At 39.3% G+C, this 17675-nt stretch overlaps 1 protein-coding gene across 3 annotated transcripts in view; it reads right to left on the bottom strand.

Annotated features, from left to right (window-relative positions):
- The window catches only part of MEGF10 (multiple EGF like domains 10), a 182796-nt gene that overhangs the window by 104694 nt on the left and 60427 nt on the right, over positions 1 to 17675 (bottom strand). The window contains exon 1 of one of the 3 annotated variants that reach the window (XM_042983110.1): positions 1277 to 1405. The exons of 1 other annotated variant lie outside the window; for it this stretch is intronic. The gene's annotated coding sequence lies outside the window, so the exon portion shown is untranslated. Of the gene's footprint in view, positions 1 to 1276; positions 1406 to 17675 lie in introns of those variants that run through there. One more of the 3 variants, XM_042983122.1, reaches the window with a different exon arrangement.

The following is a 17675-nucleotide window of genomic DNA, read 5'->3' as shown; positions in this document are numbered from 1 at the left end:
AAACGCCTCTAGGAACCAAGTGGGATCAATGAGCAGAGTGAGAAGTTCAGGTGAGGCCTGAGAAAACTCAGGGAGCACTTACTCATCTAAAAGGGGCAGCTCTAGGGGCATCTGGGTGACTCAGTTGGTTAAGCATCAGACTTCGGTTCAGGCCATGATCTCATGGCTCATGGGTACAAGCCCCACGTCGGGCTCTGTGCTGACAGCTCGGAGCCTGGAGCCTGCTTCGGATTCTGGGTCTCCCTCTCTCTCTGCCCCTCCCCCATTCACACTCTCTCTTACTGTCTCTCAAAAATAAATAAACATTAAAAAAAAAATTAAAAGGTGCAGCTCCAGGGAGTCAAAAGGAACAAACTTCCTATTATAAAATAATTAAGTGGCTATATTAATAATACTGTATTGCCTATTTGAAAGTTGGTAAGAGTAGACCTTAGAAGTTCTCATCCCAAGAAAAAAAATATTTTACAACTATGTGTGATGATGGATGTTTTAGTATATGTGCTGTTGAAATAAGCACGTGTGGTGACGGACGTTAACTAGACTTACTTTGGTGATCGTTTCGCAACACATACATATGTTGAATCATGGTGTTGTACACCAGGAACTAATATAGTGTTATATGTTAATTATATCCCAATTAAAAATAAATAAAGGGGTAATTCCCCTTCAGTGTCTCTAGCCTTCTGCCACCAAGCCAATGCTATCAATTGCCTGGTGTCTCCACAGAAGAGGAAAGTCCCAAGTTTCATGTTCAATTTTTTTTTTTTTAAATGTAAGACACTCAGGGCGCCTGGGTGGTTCAGTTAAGCATCTGGCTCTTGTTTTCAGCTCAGGTCATGATCTCACATCCATGAGATCGAACCAGCTCTGTCAGTGTGGAGCCTGCTTGGGATTCTCTCTCTTCCTCTCTCTCTGCCCCTCCCCAACTCACGCTCATGCTCACATGCCAGTGCTCTTTCTTTCTCTCAAAATAAATAAGTAATCTTAAAACAAACAAACAAAAAAAGGAAAACATTCTGTGTACCAAACAAAACATGATTATACACCAAATCATCCAGCCCGCTAGTCTGCCACCTCTGGCCTAGACTATTGGACTGCAGATCAGTGATGGACTGCAGCTGTTCAGAATAAACAGCTTTTAAGTTCTTTAACAGATGGCATTTTAAACTTAACTGTCCATTTTTCTTAGTTTTCGTTTTTTGCCCTTGAATCAAATCTATCATGTATATAGCTGTTTTGAATTTAATATCAAGATCAGCTTCATATGCATACTCACCGATGCCTCTATGTTTGGTGAACAACTGTTGACCATGAAATACCTCTGTCAATATGGCTCAAAGCTTGGAGGGGAGGCCCCAGCAATGCTGGCCCAGTTGATGAAGCCAGGAAATAGGTACATTTTCTATGCCATTGTGAAGGGAAGAATGTCTGCTATATCCCATCATGACTCAGTTAAATATTGCCCTTTCTGGAGTTGTTAAAACAGATATCATCCTTACCCTTAAAGGAAATTAAAGAGGAGTGACATTAGCAATATTCCTGAAAAAGACATCCATCACAGCGCTGCCCCTCAGCAACAATTTGGCATCCATCCATGGACAAAAGTGCCTTCATGGGAGCTGTGGAATTCAGCACCATACTTCAAAGGACTCGAAAGGAGTCTTGCCTACCCAAGCATCAGATAATAGAACATACAGACCTCAGCCCTAGCTATGGACCCTGAAGTGGCCCATTAACTGTCTCCAGTCCATCTTGGCCATGGTCCAGGAGTCCCTGGAGAACACTGTCTTAAACAATCACCCAGGGATGATAGAGCCTTTGTGGAAGATCAGATTTCCAATAAGGAAGCTCCAGGACATCACTGGACCAAATAAATAAATAAATAAATAAATAAATAAATAAATAAACAACTGTGGGCACAATGGAGAGGATAAGAGGAAAAGTTAGACTTTACTCATCACCCCTCCCCCAGGGCAGTGCACCTCAGTACCAACAGAGCCCTTCTTAGCCTGTGATTTCTCATGCCAGGAAAATTGAGAGTGTGTGAGTGAGCACATAGCTCCCCCAACTGTATAGAACTTTGTCAAAGAGCCCCATTTCTCTCCTTGACACATCGAGAATATAGAGTTGTGAACCACATGACTAGGGAGAGGGAAGAGGCTGGGAGAGCAGCAGATAAGTATCTTGGAGGGCATTAAAGGAACGTGGATCCTACTATCTGTGTTTCAGAGTCCAACAAGAAGCCCACCCATGAGCCACTGGGAATTCCTGGCCTGTGGATTCACCTCACTGGCCCAAGAACGCTCCCAACACTCCATGCACCTCAAACTACCCCCCCACAAACTCTGTGTCCACCTCTCTGTGCATGTTCCCAACAGTGGTAAGAATGAGCCTTGCGAGATGGCTAGTGAAAATGTGCATAAAGCCAGCCCAAATCTGTGGACCAAGGAGAGACTATAAACTTGAGCTTTTGCTCTGCCCTTGGGAAAGCAAAGGAGAGGCTGTCAGCTCCTGACCTGGTGTGTTCCAGATTAGAAGGCATACAAGTTTCACAATTCTGCCACAAGAGGGAGCAAGAAGAGAGAAGCAGCCCAAATCGATACAGGTTCTGAGAAAGCCTCAGAATCCCTAGCAGAGCTGAAAGAACATGTTGCTCTTCTAAAGCAGTTAGTAAAGACTGGAGAAGATGAGTGCCAATACAAATGTGAAGATAACAGGAACAAAAGACTTCAAGGAACATTAAATACCAGGAAAACATGACACCACCAAAGGAACACATGAATATGCCAATAACCAACCTCAAAGACATGGAAAGCTGTGATTTACTCAATAAAGAATTCAAAATATCTGTTAAGGAAGCCCAGTCCACTACAAGAAAAAAGAAGAACAATTCAATAAGATTAGGAAAACAATACACAAAGAAAATTAGAAGTTTAACAAAAAATAACTAAAAAGAACCCAATAGAAATTCTCAATCTGAAGAAAACAAAGAATCGAATAAAAAATGCAAGAGGGCATCAAGAGAAGAATAGATCAGGCAGAAGAAAATAATCTGTGAAATAGAAAACAGATATTTTTTACATTTTCAAGCCAGAGGAGAACAAAGACAAAAGAATGAAAAAAAAAAAAAAAGGTGAAGAAAGACTACCTGTTCTATAGGATACCATTAAAGAAGCAATTTGCTAATTATTGGAATCCCTAAAAGAAAAGAGAGGGAGAAAGAGGCAGAAAGCTTACTTAAAGAAATAATGGCTGAGAATATCCCAAATCTGAGGAGAGATTTGGATACTGGAGAACATAAGCCTCATTAGTCATCAAACAAACTCAAAGGTATCTTCTCCAAGACACATTATCATAAAAATGTCAAAAATCAAAAACAAAGAGAGAAGCTTAAAAACAGTGAGAAAAAGAAGCTTGTAATTTACAAGGAAACCTTCATAAGACTATCAGTGGATTTCTCATCTGAAACCTTATGGGTCAGGAGAGATTGGAATGATCTATCCGAAGTTCTGAAAGAAAAATAACCTGCCAGCCAAGAATACTCTCTCCAGCAGAGTTGTCCTTCAAAATGAAGGAGACTTAAAGACTTTTCCAGACAAACAAAAGATGAGGGAGCATTTAGAAATGCTAAAAGGAGATCTTTAAGCTGAAGTAAAAGGATGCTATTTAGTAGCATGAAAAATATGAAAATGTACAACACACTGGTAAATGTAAGTATACAGTCACATTTAGAATAATATAAACAAGATTTTGATAAAATATACGCACTCCCAGATTTAACGCGGCATTATTCACAACAGACGAGATATGGAAATAAACCAAATGCCCATCAACATTTGGATGAATGAATAAAACAGACGTGGTACATATATACAATGGACTATTATTTAGCCACAAAGAAGGAAGATATTCTCCCATTTGCAACAACACAGATGGACCTTGGGCACATTATGTTAAGTAAGTCAGAAAGACAAAGACAAGTAGCATATGATATCACTCATATGTAGAATCTATTAAAGCTAAACCATAAAAAAAATAGAACTGAATGGTAGTTACCAGGGAACAGGAGTGACTGTGTTTAAGGGTACAAATTTGCAGGGTGCCTGGGTGGCTCAGTCAGTTAAGCATATGACTTTGGCTCAGGTCATGATCTCATGGTTTGTGAGTTCCAGTCCCATGTCAGGCTTTACTCTGACAGCGCAGGCCTGCTTAGGATTCTCTCTCTCTCTCTCTGCCCCTACCCAACTTATGCTCTCTCTCACTCTCTCAAAATAAAGAAATAAACTTAAAAAAAGGTACAAACTTGCAATAAGTAATAAATAAGTCATTGAGATCTAATGAACAAACATTACAATGAATACAGAAAATAATATTGTACTATAATTATATAATGTGATAAATATCGTTACATTGGTAATCATATCACAATATATAAATGTATAAAAATAACAAGCTATACACTTTACACTTACACAATTTTACTCTAATACTGTAATATGGTGGTAGGTGTGTTAACCTCTTTAATATAAAGGTTAAAAGACACAAGTGTTAAAAAATATATAGCTACAATAATTTGTTAATGAATACATAATATAAAAAGAGGTAATAAAGTGTGAAATAAAAACATAAAAGAAGGAGAGGTGCCTGGGTGATTCAGTTAAGTGTCCAACTCTTGACTTCAGCTAAGGTCATGATCTCATGGTTCTTGAATTTGAGCCCCACATTGGGGTCTGTGTTGACAGTGCAGATCCTGCTTGGGATTCTCTCTCTCTCTCTCTCTCTCTCTCTCTCTCTGCCCCTCTCCTGCTCATACATGCTCACTCACTTGCTCTTTCCCTCTCTCTCTCTTTCTCTCTAACTCTCTCTCAGTAAATAAACTTTAACCAAAAACATAAAAGAAGGGGAAAGAAAGAATAGTTTTGTTAAGTCTCTATCAACATAAAATAGATTATTATATCTATCTTTATATAGGCCTCATGGCAATCACAAAGCAAAAACCCACAGTAGATACACAAAAGAGAAGGGAATCAAATGACCACTATAGAAAAGCATCAATTCACAAAGGAATGCAGAAATAGAGGGAGAAAGGGAGAAGGGAACTACCAATCAGAAAACAATAAGACAGCATTATTAAGTCCTTACCTACCGAAAAGTTCTCTAAATGTAAATGGATAAATTCTCCAATCAAAAGGTACAGCATAGTTGGATTGATGAAGAAGAAGAAGAAGAAGAAGAAGAAGAAGAAGAAGGAGGAGGAGGAGGAGGAGGAGGAGGAGGAGGGAGATCAAACTATATGCTGCTCAGAACAGACTCACTTCAGCTTTAAGCATACATAGAAACTCAAAGTGAAAGGATGAAAAAAGATATTCTTGCCAAGCGGAAACCAAAAGAAAACAGGGATACCTACCCATACTTGTATCTGAGAAAATAGACTGTAAGCCAAAAATGGTAATAAGAGAGAAGGAAGATCACCATATAATGTTAAAGGGGTCAATTCATCAAAATGATATAACAACTTGGAGCACTTTATATTCTCATAAATATATTAATCATATACCAACAGATCTGAAGGGAAAAATAGACAATAATGTATTAATAGTAGAGGACTTCAAAACCCTACTTTAAACAATGGATAAATCATTCACACTCTAAAAACCAATAAGGAAATGTTGGACTTGAACTTTACTTTAGACATATAAGAAATATTTGACCCAAAACAGCAGAATACTTGTTCTTCTCAACTGCATAAGGAACATTCCTCAGGATATCACATGGTAGATTACAAAACAAGTCTTAGCAAAGTTAAGAAGACTGGAATCATATCAAACATCTTTTCCAACCACAATTGGTTGAAACTAGAAATCACTAACAGGAGGAAAAGTAGAAAATTTACAGTTATGTGGAAATATAACAACGTACTTCTAAACGACCAATGGGTCAATGAAATAAAAAAACTAAAAATTTATTGAAACAAACAAAAAAGGAAACACAACATACCAAAACTTATGGGATACAGCAAAAGGTGTTCTAATAGGGAAATTCATAGTAATATTCTTCATTAATAGAAGATCTCAGAAAACAAGAGGAAGGTTCCTACATATCAAGGAATCAGAAAAAAAAAAAAAAAAAAAAAGAGCCAACTAAGCCCAAAGTTAACACAAGGAAGGAAATGACAAATATCAAAACATAAATAAAAGAAATAGAGATCAAAAAACAATAGACTGAGAGCTGGTTTTTTGAAAAGATTATCAAAATTGACAAATCTTTAGCTAGACTACCTATTGAAAAGTAAATAAAATTAGAAATGAAAGAGGAGATGTTACAACTGGTAACACTGAAATAAAAAAGATTTTAAGACAATACTATGAACAATTAAAGATAAACCAATTGGAGAACTTAGAAGAAATGTATACATAAAACCAAGAGTGAATCATAAAGAAACAGAAAAGCTCAACAAACCAATTATGGTAAGGGAACAGAAAACTTTACCACAAAGAAAAGTCCAGGACCAGAAGGTTGCCCTGGTGAATGTACCAGACATTTAAAGAATAATTTATGCCAATTTTTCTCAAACTCTTCTCCAAAACTGAAGAAAACACTCCAAAACTCATTTTACAAAGCCAGCGTTATCCTGATATCAAAACCAGATAAGGACACTATAAGACAAGTAAATTATAGGTCAATATCCTTGATGAATACAGAAGCAAAAGTTCTCAGCAAAATATTAGCAAAGAAGACTCAGCAACACATTAAAAGGATCATACACACTGTGCAAGGGGGATTTATCCTTGAGATGCAAAGATGGTTAAACATAAAAATACGTAATACATTACATTAGTCCAACGAAAGGCACACTGAGTGATTATCCCAGTAGATGTAGAGAGAGCATTTGACAAAATACGCATCCTTTCATGATATAAACTCTCAACAAATTGGCTATGTAAGGAACGTAGGTCAATGTAATAAAGGCATATATGACATGCCTACTGCTAACATCATACTCAGTGGTAAAAAGTGAAAGCTCTTCCTCTAAGATCAGGAACAAGACAACAATGTCCACTTTCACTACTTTCATTCAACTTAGTCCTGGAAGTCCCATCCAGAGGAATCTGGTAAGGAAAGGAAATAAAAGCATTGGTACTGGAAGGGAAGAAATAAAATTGTCTCTGTTTGTCGATAATATTATCTTATAGAGAGAAAATTCTAAAGACTCCACCAAAACCAGTTAGAACTAATCAACAAATTTGGTAAAGTTACAGGATACAAAATCAACATAAAGAAATCGGTTTCAGTTTTACATGGTAATGATGAAATATCTGAAAAAGACATAAATAAAACAGTTCTATTCACAATAGCATCAAAAATAATAGAATACTTAAGAATAAATTTAACCAAGGAAGTGAAACTTTTGTACACCGAATATAAAACTTTGATGAAGAAAATTTAAGAAGACACCAGTAAAGGGAAAGATGGAAGTACTAACATTATTAAAATGTTCATAGTACCCAAAGCCTATTCAATCCTATCCCTACAGCATTCCAATAGCATTTTCACAGAAATAGAAACAACAATCCTAAATTATTTATAAAACCATAAAACAGGGCACCTGGTTGGCTCAGTCAGTTAAGCGACCGACTCTTGATCTCAGCTCAGATCTTACGCTCAGGGTAATGACTTCAAGCCCCACATTGGGCTGTGCACTGTGTGTGACATCTACTTAAAAACAAACAAAACAGCCAAACAAAAACCCACAAAACACTGAATAGCCAATGCCATCTTAAGAGAAAAAAACAAACCTGGAGGCATCGTGCTTCTTGATTTCAAACTATATTACACAGCTACCATAACCAAACAGCCTGGCACTGGCACAGGGACCATAGGAACAGAATTGAAAGCTCATAAATAAGTCCTGGCATAGATGGCCAACAATATTTGATGAGAGAACCAAGAATTCTCAATGGGGAAAGGATAGTCTCTTCAATAAATGGTACTAAGGAAACTGGATAATCACATACAGAAGAATGAAATTGGACCCCTATCTTACACTAAAAAAAATAACCTCAAAATGGATTAAAGACTTAAATATAAAACCTGGGGTGCCTGGGTGGCCCAGGTGGTTGAGCATCTGACTTGGTTCAGGTCATGATCTCACGGTTCATGGGTTCAAGCCCCATGTCGGGCTTTGTGCTGACAGCACAAAGCCTGCTTCAGATTTTCTGTTTCCATCTCTCCCTGCCCCTCATCCACTCACTTGCTCTCTCTCAAAAATAAATAACATTAAAAACATTTTAAAATATAAAACCTGACACCATAAAACTCCTAGAAGAAAGCATAGGGGGAAAGTGCTTTACATTGGTCTTGGCCATGATTTTTTTTTTTTTGATAGGACACCGAAAGCACAAGCAATGACAGTAAAAATAAGTAAATGGGGTTACATCAAACTAAAAAGACTCTGCACAGCAAAAGAAACAATTGACAGAGTGAAAAGTCAACCTACAGGATGGAAGAAAATATTTGCAAATTTCATGTCTGATAAGGGGTTAATATCCAAAATATATAAGCACTCATACAACTCAATAGTAAAAACCAAACAATCCAATTAAAAAAGAGAACCTGAATAGACATTTTTTCCAGAAGAGTCATATACATATCCCCTCACACCTGCTAGGATGGCACTCATCAGAAGACAAGGGAGAAGTGTTGGTGAGAACAGAGAGAAGTGCCCAACACTTGGGCACTGTTGGTGGGAGTGTATGTTGATACAGACACTATGGAAAACAGTATGGAAGCTCCTCAAAAGATCAAAAATAGAACTTCCATATGATCCAGCAATCCCACTTCTGGGTACATATCCAAATGAAATGAAATCAGGTCTCAAAGGAATATCTGCCCTCCCGTGTTCACTGCAGCAGTATTCATAATAGCTAAGATAGGGAAACAACATACATGTCCTTTGGCTGATGAATGGACAAAGAAAATGTGGTATATACATACAGAAGAATGTTATCCATCCACAATAAAGAAGGAAATCTTGCCATCTGTGACAACATAGATGGTCCTGAGGGCATTATCCTAAGTGATGAGTCAGAAAGAGAAATACCATATGATGTTATTCTTTGCAGAATCTGAAAAAGCTAAACTCATAGAAACAGAGTAGAACAGTGGCCCCAGGGCTGGAAAGGTAGAGGAAATGGGGAGAAGTTTGTCAAAGGGTACAAGCTTGTAGTAACAAGATGAATAAGTTCTGGGACTCTAATGTACAGCATGTCAACTATAGTTAATAATACTGTATTATATACAAATTATTTACTAAGAAGAGTACGTCTTCAATGTTCTCATCACAAACAAGAAACAGTAGTCATGAAAGATGACGGAAGTGTTAACTAACCTTCTTGTAATCATTTTGCAATATATGTAAGTGTGTCAAATTATCATGTTGTACACCTTACATGTTATATGTCAATTATATCCCAATAAACCTGGGTAGAAAACTCAAGAAATTCAAGCTCCAAAGAGTCTCTGATAAAGTTAGACAATTACAGTTACCAGTCTAGAGTTATAGAAAAGAAAACTGAATCCCTTAAAGCATTTTTCCTCAAATAAGTAGAGTCTGAGTACTACCAGTTCTATCATGTTCTTGGGGTTGGAAAGGGTGGGGGTGGGGGTGGAATTTCATGGCCAAATAAATTTTAGACACACCTTTACGCAACCATTTCCAGAGCCTTCACCAGACTACCATAAATATTTGAGAAAGGGGATCAAACACAAGGCATTTCCCAATCTTACTGGATGATGCAACAGTGAATTCTACAGGATGGATATTCAGTAGCCCACACTAGAGACGTAAAACTACAGATAATGCACAGGGTCCAAGTTTCTGGAAGCCTAGTCTCCTTGGATAAACAGACTGATTTCATTTGAGGTGGCATATTTCCTTTTTTGTCCCTCAGTGACATGCCAAGTACAATAGATTAACCTAGTTATTATTGAGCTTAAACATCAGTGGGGACGCCATATTTTTAGACTTGTCATAACAGCTTTGCCCCTCCAATGTGCCTCGATGGTCAGGGAGGCCCACCTTCAAATCATGCTCCCCTCTGTTGTCTGAGTAAGAAGATTGCTTTTCTTCTTTTTTTAATGTTTATTTATTTTTTGAGAGGCAGAGAGAGAGCATGAGCTGGGGAAGGGCAGAAAGAGAGAAAATCGCAAGCAGGCTCCACGCTGTCACCACAGAGCTTGATGTGGGGATTGATCCCACAAACCAGGAGTCATGACCTGAGCAGAAATCAAGAGCCTGATGCTCAAATGACTGAGCCACCCAGGCACCCCAGAAGACTGTTTTTCTACAGAGTGGTTCTCTTGGAGGCCTAGCTGGTTTCTTTCAACCCTTTTAGAATTATTCTTCAAGAAAAAACTTGGGATATCGCTGCAGCTTAAAGACAGAATAGTGTCCATGCAGCACTGCTTGTGTCAGTGCCTGTCTCCCTCTCCTTTAGCAGCTCCGTGTGTGGCCCAGAGGGATGGAATAGGTTTACCACTGGATTATCTGTAAAAGTACTGACAGTCACCATCCTGGACTAAAAAATGCAAGTTCTGCGACCACCTGGCCAGATCAATGTTTTGTGGTTGGACATTTAAATCAAAATGTGCTTTTTTCCCATTATTTTAAAATTACTTTGCTGTAAAAAGATTTAAACCATAGTACAATAAAAATTGCTTCTCCATTCTGAGCTTTCCTATTAGCTATTATCTATCTCTGTAAGGAGGCTGTGTAAATTATTAGACCTGTAAGAATTCCACCTGTCTTGTAAAGGGTAAAATTGCAGGAACTCTTTTTCTAGAGATAAGGCAAGGATTTTTCATTACCTTCCTTTGGACTGCCTCCATGGGACTCTAAAGTCAGGCTTTCTTAAGCAAAAAAAAAAAAAAAAAAAAAAGGCAGCAGACATGATTTCCATCTGTTTAAACTCAAGGTATCTTCAATTTACTATTACATTCATATTCGTAGTTTCTATTTGTGAAATCCTAACTAGTGAGCAAACACTGACCATCGAGAAATCAACAAAGATCGTCTGCATTATTTATCAGATTTCCTATTTTCAGTAGTGGCTGAGACTAAAGACCAAAACTGGAGACCTGAAGTTTAGGTTCCAATAGATGTGTGGGAAAATTGGAATTTCTGCTGGTGAAACATGTGGACAAAGGGCCTTTCCCAGTATTTACTGATAGGTTCCTCCAAACCAAGTCGGGCTCCATAGCAACAGAATACAGGGTCCCTATGGAAACATGAAAAAATCCACTGCCGTGGCAGAAAGGGCATCATGAGTAGGTATACTTAGAAACATACCATCTGATTGCTGTCAGCTCAGGGTCTCTTCGGCTAGCCCAATAGGATTGTCTCACTTTAATCCGGCCTCAAAAGAGTCTGTTCAAGACCCACCACAGTTGTTGGGAAATATTTGACAAGATCACAACTCTATTATTAATCAAGCTTGTGAGAGTCAAGCAAATCCAGAGCAGAAGGCTCAGACTGCCTTCAGCTTCAGAGAGGTGTTGCCCACTCCTTAAACTCTTACCGTGCTCCCCTCACTCCCCCAGAGATGCCCAGCTCATCAATAAACAGCCCTCTGCCAAAGGTGGAAATTTCTCAGCCCACACAAGGCACCTTGCCCTGGACCCTAGCACTTGTCATCTTGAAAAATCTGAGCCCCAATCTTTTCAGCAGCAAAAGGCCAATAAAGAATTTAATGTGTTCTTCTATAATCTCCAGGTGAGGGAAATGAGTCCTTGCAGGGCTGCTTTTCCTAAAACCCTTGCCCATCAGGACGCTTTGCCTGCAATGCCCTTCCTACCAGACCCTCCTATGCCTACATGGAGGCAAAGTGTGGCTGTTGAGTATCTGTTTCCATTCCGTAAATAAAATTGTTGACAATATAATCTTGAATATTCCAGCTCACAAAGAGAAAGCTCATTTCTCTGGGGGACAATAGGAGAAACAAGTACATACGACTTCATAGTTAAATGGAAAAGCTAAGTATAACAGGAGTCTACGGCCAGCTGTATGATTCAGGAACCTCAACTGATACCTCCATGATTCAAGAGGTCCAAAATGCCACAGGATGTCATACAGAGTCTACCAGAGGGATGGCAAATGTGAGGCACTAGGGCCACCTAATGATAATGACAGAAAGCACTAATGAGTCACTCCATTCTTTCTCTTAGCACAAACATGGCCTCAGAATCCTTCTAAACACAAGGTTCCAGGTAGCTACTTCTAAGAGAGGGTGCCCTCTCTCCCAAAAGGGAAGCTTTTATTAATTCCAGTTTAACATAATATTCCAGGACAAAAAAATATATATATATATATGGGGAAATGTGTGGGTTCTATGGCCCTTTAAAGCATCACCTATGTGGCCTATCTGCCTCCTGGAAGAAAAATAGTCCTGGGTAAGTGAGCTACAGATGTCTCTAAGCCCTTAACCCAAAATTTGGACTTATAACCCATTGCTTACTGAAGCATGACATTCAAACAAGAGTAAGTTCATTTGCAAGAATTATTTTTTGTGTAAACAGCCACCCCAGTTCTAGCTCCCTATTTGCCTATAATCAGGTCTGTTTTTCATAAAATTGGCCAAGTTAAAAATCAGCTGTGAATATTCATTCACTGCTATGGTAATCAATTGTCACACTAGTCTCTGCTAAGAACAGGAAATCATATACAGTTCAGTGTGTGGGAGTTAAGGCTTCTTGTTTACAGTTCCAGAGTTCTCTTAATGAATGCCAAAGACAGGCAGGGCACATCCATGGGAACCGATCTTCCACCATCAGGGCTGGCCTACAAGGCAATAGAGTGGATGACCCAGTCCGCAAATCTCTTCCACTGTCTTGCTCGCAAGCAGCACTGCCTGTAATGCCCCCATGGCAGCTTGAATTTGAAGTTAGCATTTGACCTTCCCTATCTAACAAAAATAGGAAAACAGAGTTAAGTCTACCCCCAAAGAAACATTTTTCAGAATGGTCTTTTCCTTTGCAGCAGCATCCAGTAGAAGATTGGGCACGTGGGGCAAAAAGTTGGGAGCCAGGGGTGCCTGGGTGGCTCAGCCGGTTAAGCGTCCAGCTCTGGATTTCAGCTCAAGTCATGATCTCACGATTCGTGAGATCGAGCCCCCAGTCGGACTCTGTGCTGACAGTGCAGAGCCTGCTTGGGATCCTCTCTCCCTTTCTCTCTGCCCCTCCCACTTCTCAAAAATAAATAAATAAACTTTAAAAAAAAAAAAAGAAAAGAACACTAAAAAGAAACAAACAGGGGTGCCTGGGTAGCTCAGCCACTTAAGCATCCGACTTCGGCTCAGGTCATGATTTCACGGTTCATGAGTTCGAGCCCTGCAACAGGCTCTGTGCTGACAGCTCAGAGCCTGGAGCTGCTCCAGATTCTGTCTCCCTCTCTCTCTGCCCCTCCCTGCTCATGCTCTGTCTCTCTGTCTCTCTCTCTCTCTCTCAAAAATAAATAATAAAAACAAAAAAACAAACAAAAGGATGAGAGCTAGACAGGAGAAGGAACCCCTGGTCATGTCATGTGTCCATTCACAATTCTGCCACATGCAACCCTGCTTACACCTGCCTTCTCTGCCACCAGCCAAGGTGAGACCCAGGACACCAGAATGAGAATGGATGGCCAGCCTTGTTTCATGATTAAGCAATCCCACAGAAGGAGAGGTGCCAACTTCCCACTCTGCTGCTGCTTTTCCTATGAGCTTTTCCTAGTCCCGTGAAACCAAATCAATAAGAGATTCCTACTTGCTAGGGGGTCAGGTTTCAACTATGTGTTTGGAAATCAGTTGTGTGTATTGCAAAGGCACCTGCCTGAAGTTCTATTGTTGTAAATAATGGTGAGGCACTTAGGGCTGCTTCCAACATTCATTTACTCCAAAACTGCAGTTCCATGAAGATCATGAGTCTGGATCTTGGCTCCTCTCCATGGACAGTGCACGTTCACTGCTTCAAGCTGTCCTCACTGCCATGGGAGCAGAGAGTATTCCTCTCTCCTCAGGGCTCATGGTGGGGAGCCATGGGAGAAGATAAGAGGCCACCAGGCTCTATGCCATCCCCAGAGCTTCAAAGAGTTGAGGTCATGGGGGAGAGGGACCTGGGGAACATTGGGGTGAGGAGGGAAAGGACGCCAGCAACTCTGATGATGATAAGAAGCTCTGAAGGGCCTGAGTCTTCTGCTGGTTTGACCTTGGCATTTATTATTCAAGCTGCAGTCTCACACTGTCTCCCCTTTTTCTCTACTGCCCCTTCTTGCTTCTCATCAGCATTTCTGTGACTCTCTGAAGAACAAAGCAGTTTCACTGTATCCTCCAGACTGTTCTCATCCTTGAAGCCAAAATACAAATGGCTGATAAATATATGTTTCTGAAAAGAACACCATCACTAGTAATCAAGGAAATGCAAAGTAAAGCAAGCAAGTTACCATTCCCACCCCCACCCATAGGTTGGAAGCAATAGTAATACCTAGTGTTGGTAAAGATATGGAGAAGTGGGCACGCTCACACCCTTCTTGTGGGCAAGCAAGTTGGTACAACCTGCTCGACAGCAATTTGGCAATCTGTATCAAAAAGTCTTAAAATGTGGCTCAGATGGCTCCTGTCCCCTAATATTCATTATTACCATCCCATAAAAATAGATTTTTACCAGGCAGGTTCCTGATCATCCAGAATTAAGAGGCTCTTACAGGTTAGTAAGGTCGGTGACTATATTCTGGTCAAAGTGGAAATAGAATGCAATCACTTCCAAGAACTTTCCTTAAAAGACAGCTGCCTGGGGCGCCTGGGTGGCGCAGTCGGTTAAGCGTCCGACTTCAGCCAGGTCACGATCTCGCAGTCTGTGAGTTCGAGCCCCGCGTCAGGCTCTGGGCTGATGGCTCGGAGCCTGGAGCCTGTTTCAGATTCTGTGTCTCCCTCTCTCTCTGCCCCTCCCCCGTTCATGCTCTGTCTTTCTCTGTCCCAAAAATAAATAAAAAACGTTGAAAAAAATTTTTAAAAAAAAGACAGCTGCCTTTGCCATTTGCCTCTTACTCTTGCCTCCTCCATCCACTGCTTGGGAACAAGACTGATACATAGAGATCAGTAATGGTACATGAAGATGAAGGCTGTACCTCAGAGATGGTAGGGCAGAAAGGTGGAAATTGCCTGGGCCCCTCCTGGTTTACCCAAATCTGGGCTCATAGGTAAGAAAGAAAGAAACTTGTATCTCAGAACTGAACCTAATCCTTACTGATACAATATTCATGCCCTTTGTCCCAGAAGTCCCATGTAATTTATCTTATGAATCACTTACATGTGCAAAGAGAGATATAAAATGATGCTCACTGCATCCACTAAACTGTTTAAGTGTCCAATAATTGAATGAGTGAATAGGTAAGTACGTAGGGAGGGAGGGAGGAAAAGAGGAAGGGAGGAGGGGAGGGAGGAAGGAAGAAAGGAAGGAAGGAAAAGTGAGGGAGACAAAACAATGAGGAAGACATCGATGTTAATTTATAGTCTTTGAACACACTACATTCAGGCTAGTTTGTGTTGTGCATCTTTTCATTTCAGGAATAAGAGAAAAATTCTAAATGAGAAACCTATATGGACTAGATACAGGGGTGGGGGTTTGACAAGATGGAAGATGGGAAGTATCTGGAGACTGCTCATCTTACAGAGGAAATTAATACCTTGGAGGAAGAGCCACACAACTGTCCCTCTTGTAACTTTAGACTATACATGGGACCTGCATCAAAGGAAGGTGAAAGAGAGTGAGTAAGATGACCTTAGAGGTTATGATTTCACATTCCAACCATGAGATATGCAAAATGCAATGAGATATCATTTTCATATTTACAAGAGATATGAGTCATAAAATATGACTTACATGAAAAGAATACATAATTATAGTAATTACCACAGTAAAGTTAGGCAAAAAAAATACATTTACATATTTTAATGACTAAAAGATATGTCACATTCAATCAAATGGGGTCACCAACTGGGTTGATAGTTCGAACCTAACCTGAAAAACAAGACTACGACAGAATGGGTCTCAGATTTCAGGGATACAGAAGGCCACGTCTGGAATAGACAAGGGACTCAGTATGTTCCATCAAGGTAACAATAAAGAACCAGGTTCCCTGATATTTTAAAAACTTCAGAAAACAATACAAAGGAATATTATGTAGACTTAAAAAAAATAATTTCTGGCAAAAGTTATAACGTGGATGAAACTCGAGGACATTGTACCAAGTAAAATAAGTCTGTCATAAAAGGACAAAAATTGTATGATTCCACTCATATAAAGTCTCTAAAGTAGGCAAAACCCCAGAAACAGGAAGTAGAAGTTAAAAGGTGATGGCCAAGGGCTGGAGTAAGGGAAGAGGGGGGAATTAAGATTTAATAAGTACAGAGTTTCAATTTTAAAAAATGTAAAAGTTCTAGGGATCCGTTACACAACAAAGTAAATACACTTAACACCACTAAATAGTACACTTAAAAATTATTAAGATGGTATTTAATGTTATGTATTTTTTACTACAATTGAAACAAACTAATGAATTAACCAAAAACTTCAGCAAACTGGGGGGTGTCTGGGTGGTTCCATCAGTTAAACATCTGACTCTTGGTTTCAGCTGAGATCATGATCTCACAGTTCGTGAGTCTGAGCCTCACATAGTCCACACTGTTAGCAAGAAGCCCACTTGGGATTCTCTCTCTGTCCCTAGCTCTCTGCCCTTCCCCCACTTGTGCACACATGCTCTCTCTGTCTCTCCCTTGCTCAATAAATAAATCAACTTAAAAAAAAAAAAAACACTTCAGCAAACTGAAAAGAGACCACCAAATTTTTTTTTACAGTAAAGCAAAAACATGAGATGATATAATTATTTTCTTAAGAGGGTAACTATTTTTCAGCCTTGTGAATATTTTGAATTTAATGTGGAAATGCGTAAGATCATCAAAATCTATAGTGTCTATTCCATTTTAAAAGCATAAATTCCATTTTAAAAACTTGATGGTGTTTAAATTTGTAAAACATGAGTTAGAGATCCTTCAGTGTGTTTATTAGAGTTAGACTGATGAATAAAACATCTCTAAGCTGAATTTAGCATATCACACACTAGGTTTTTAGATTTATCAACTCAATATATCAGTTATTCCAAACGATGGATTCGAAAAATTAGTAATGTTAAACTGTCCATACTACCCCAAGCCACCTATGATTCAATACAATCTCTATCAAAATTACAATGATGTTGTTCACAGAAATAGACCAAAGAAACCTAGAATGTGTGTGAAATCACAAAAGAGCCCAAAAAGCCAAAACAATCTTGAGAAATAAGAACAAAGCTGGAGGCATCACACTTCCTGATTTCAAACTACAGGAATCGAAGCAGTTTGGTATTGACATAAAAACAGACACAGGGATCAATGGAGCAGAACACAGAGGCCAGAAATAAACTGACTCATGCATGGTCAATTAATTTATGGCAAAGGAGCCACAAATATACAATGGAGAGAAGACACTCTCTTCAATAAATGGTACTAGGAACACTGGACAGCCACATGCAGAAGAATGCAAAAAAACCCGGACAACTGTCTTTCATGACACACAAAAATAAGTTCAATTTGGATCAAAGACTTGAA

The sequence above is a fragment of the Panthera tigris genome, chromosome A1, assembly GCF_018350195.1.
Source record: "Panthera tigris isolate Pti1 chromosome A1, P.tigris_Pti1_mat1.1, whole genome shotgun sequence".
NCBI classification, from domain to species: domain Eukaryota; kingdom Metazoa; phylum Chordata; class Mammalia; order Carnivora; family Felidae; genus Panthera; species Panthera tigris.
This window is presented reverse-complemented; position numbering and strand designations above follow the sequence as displayed.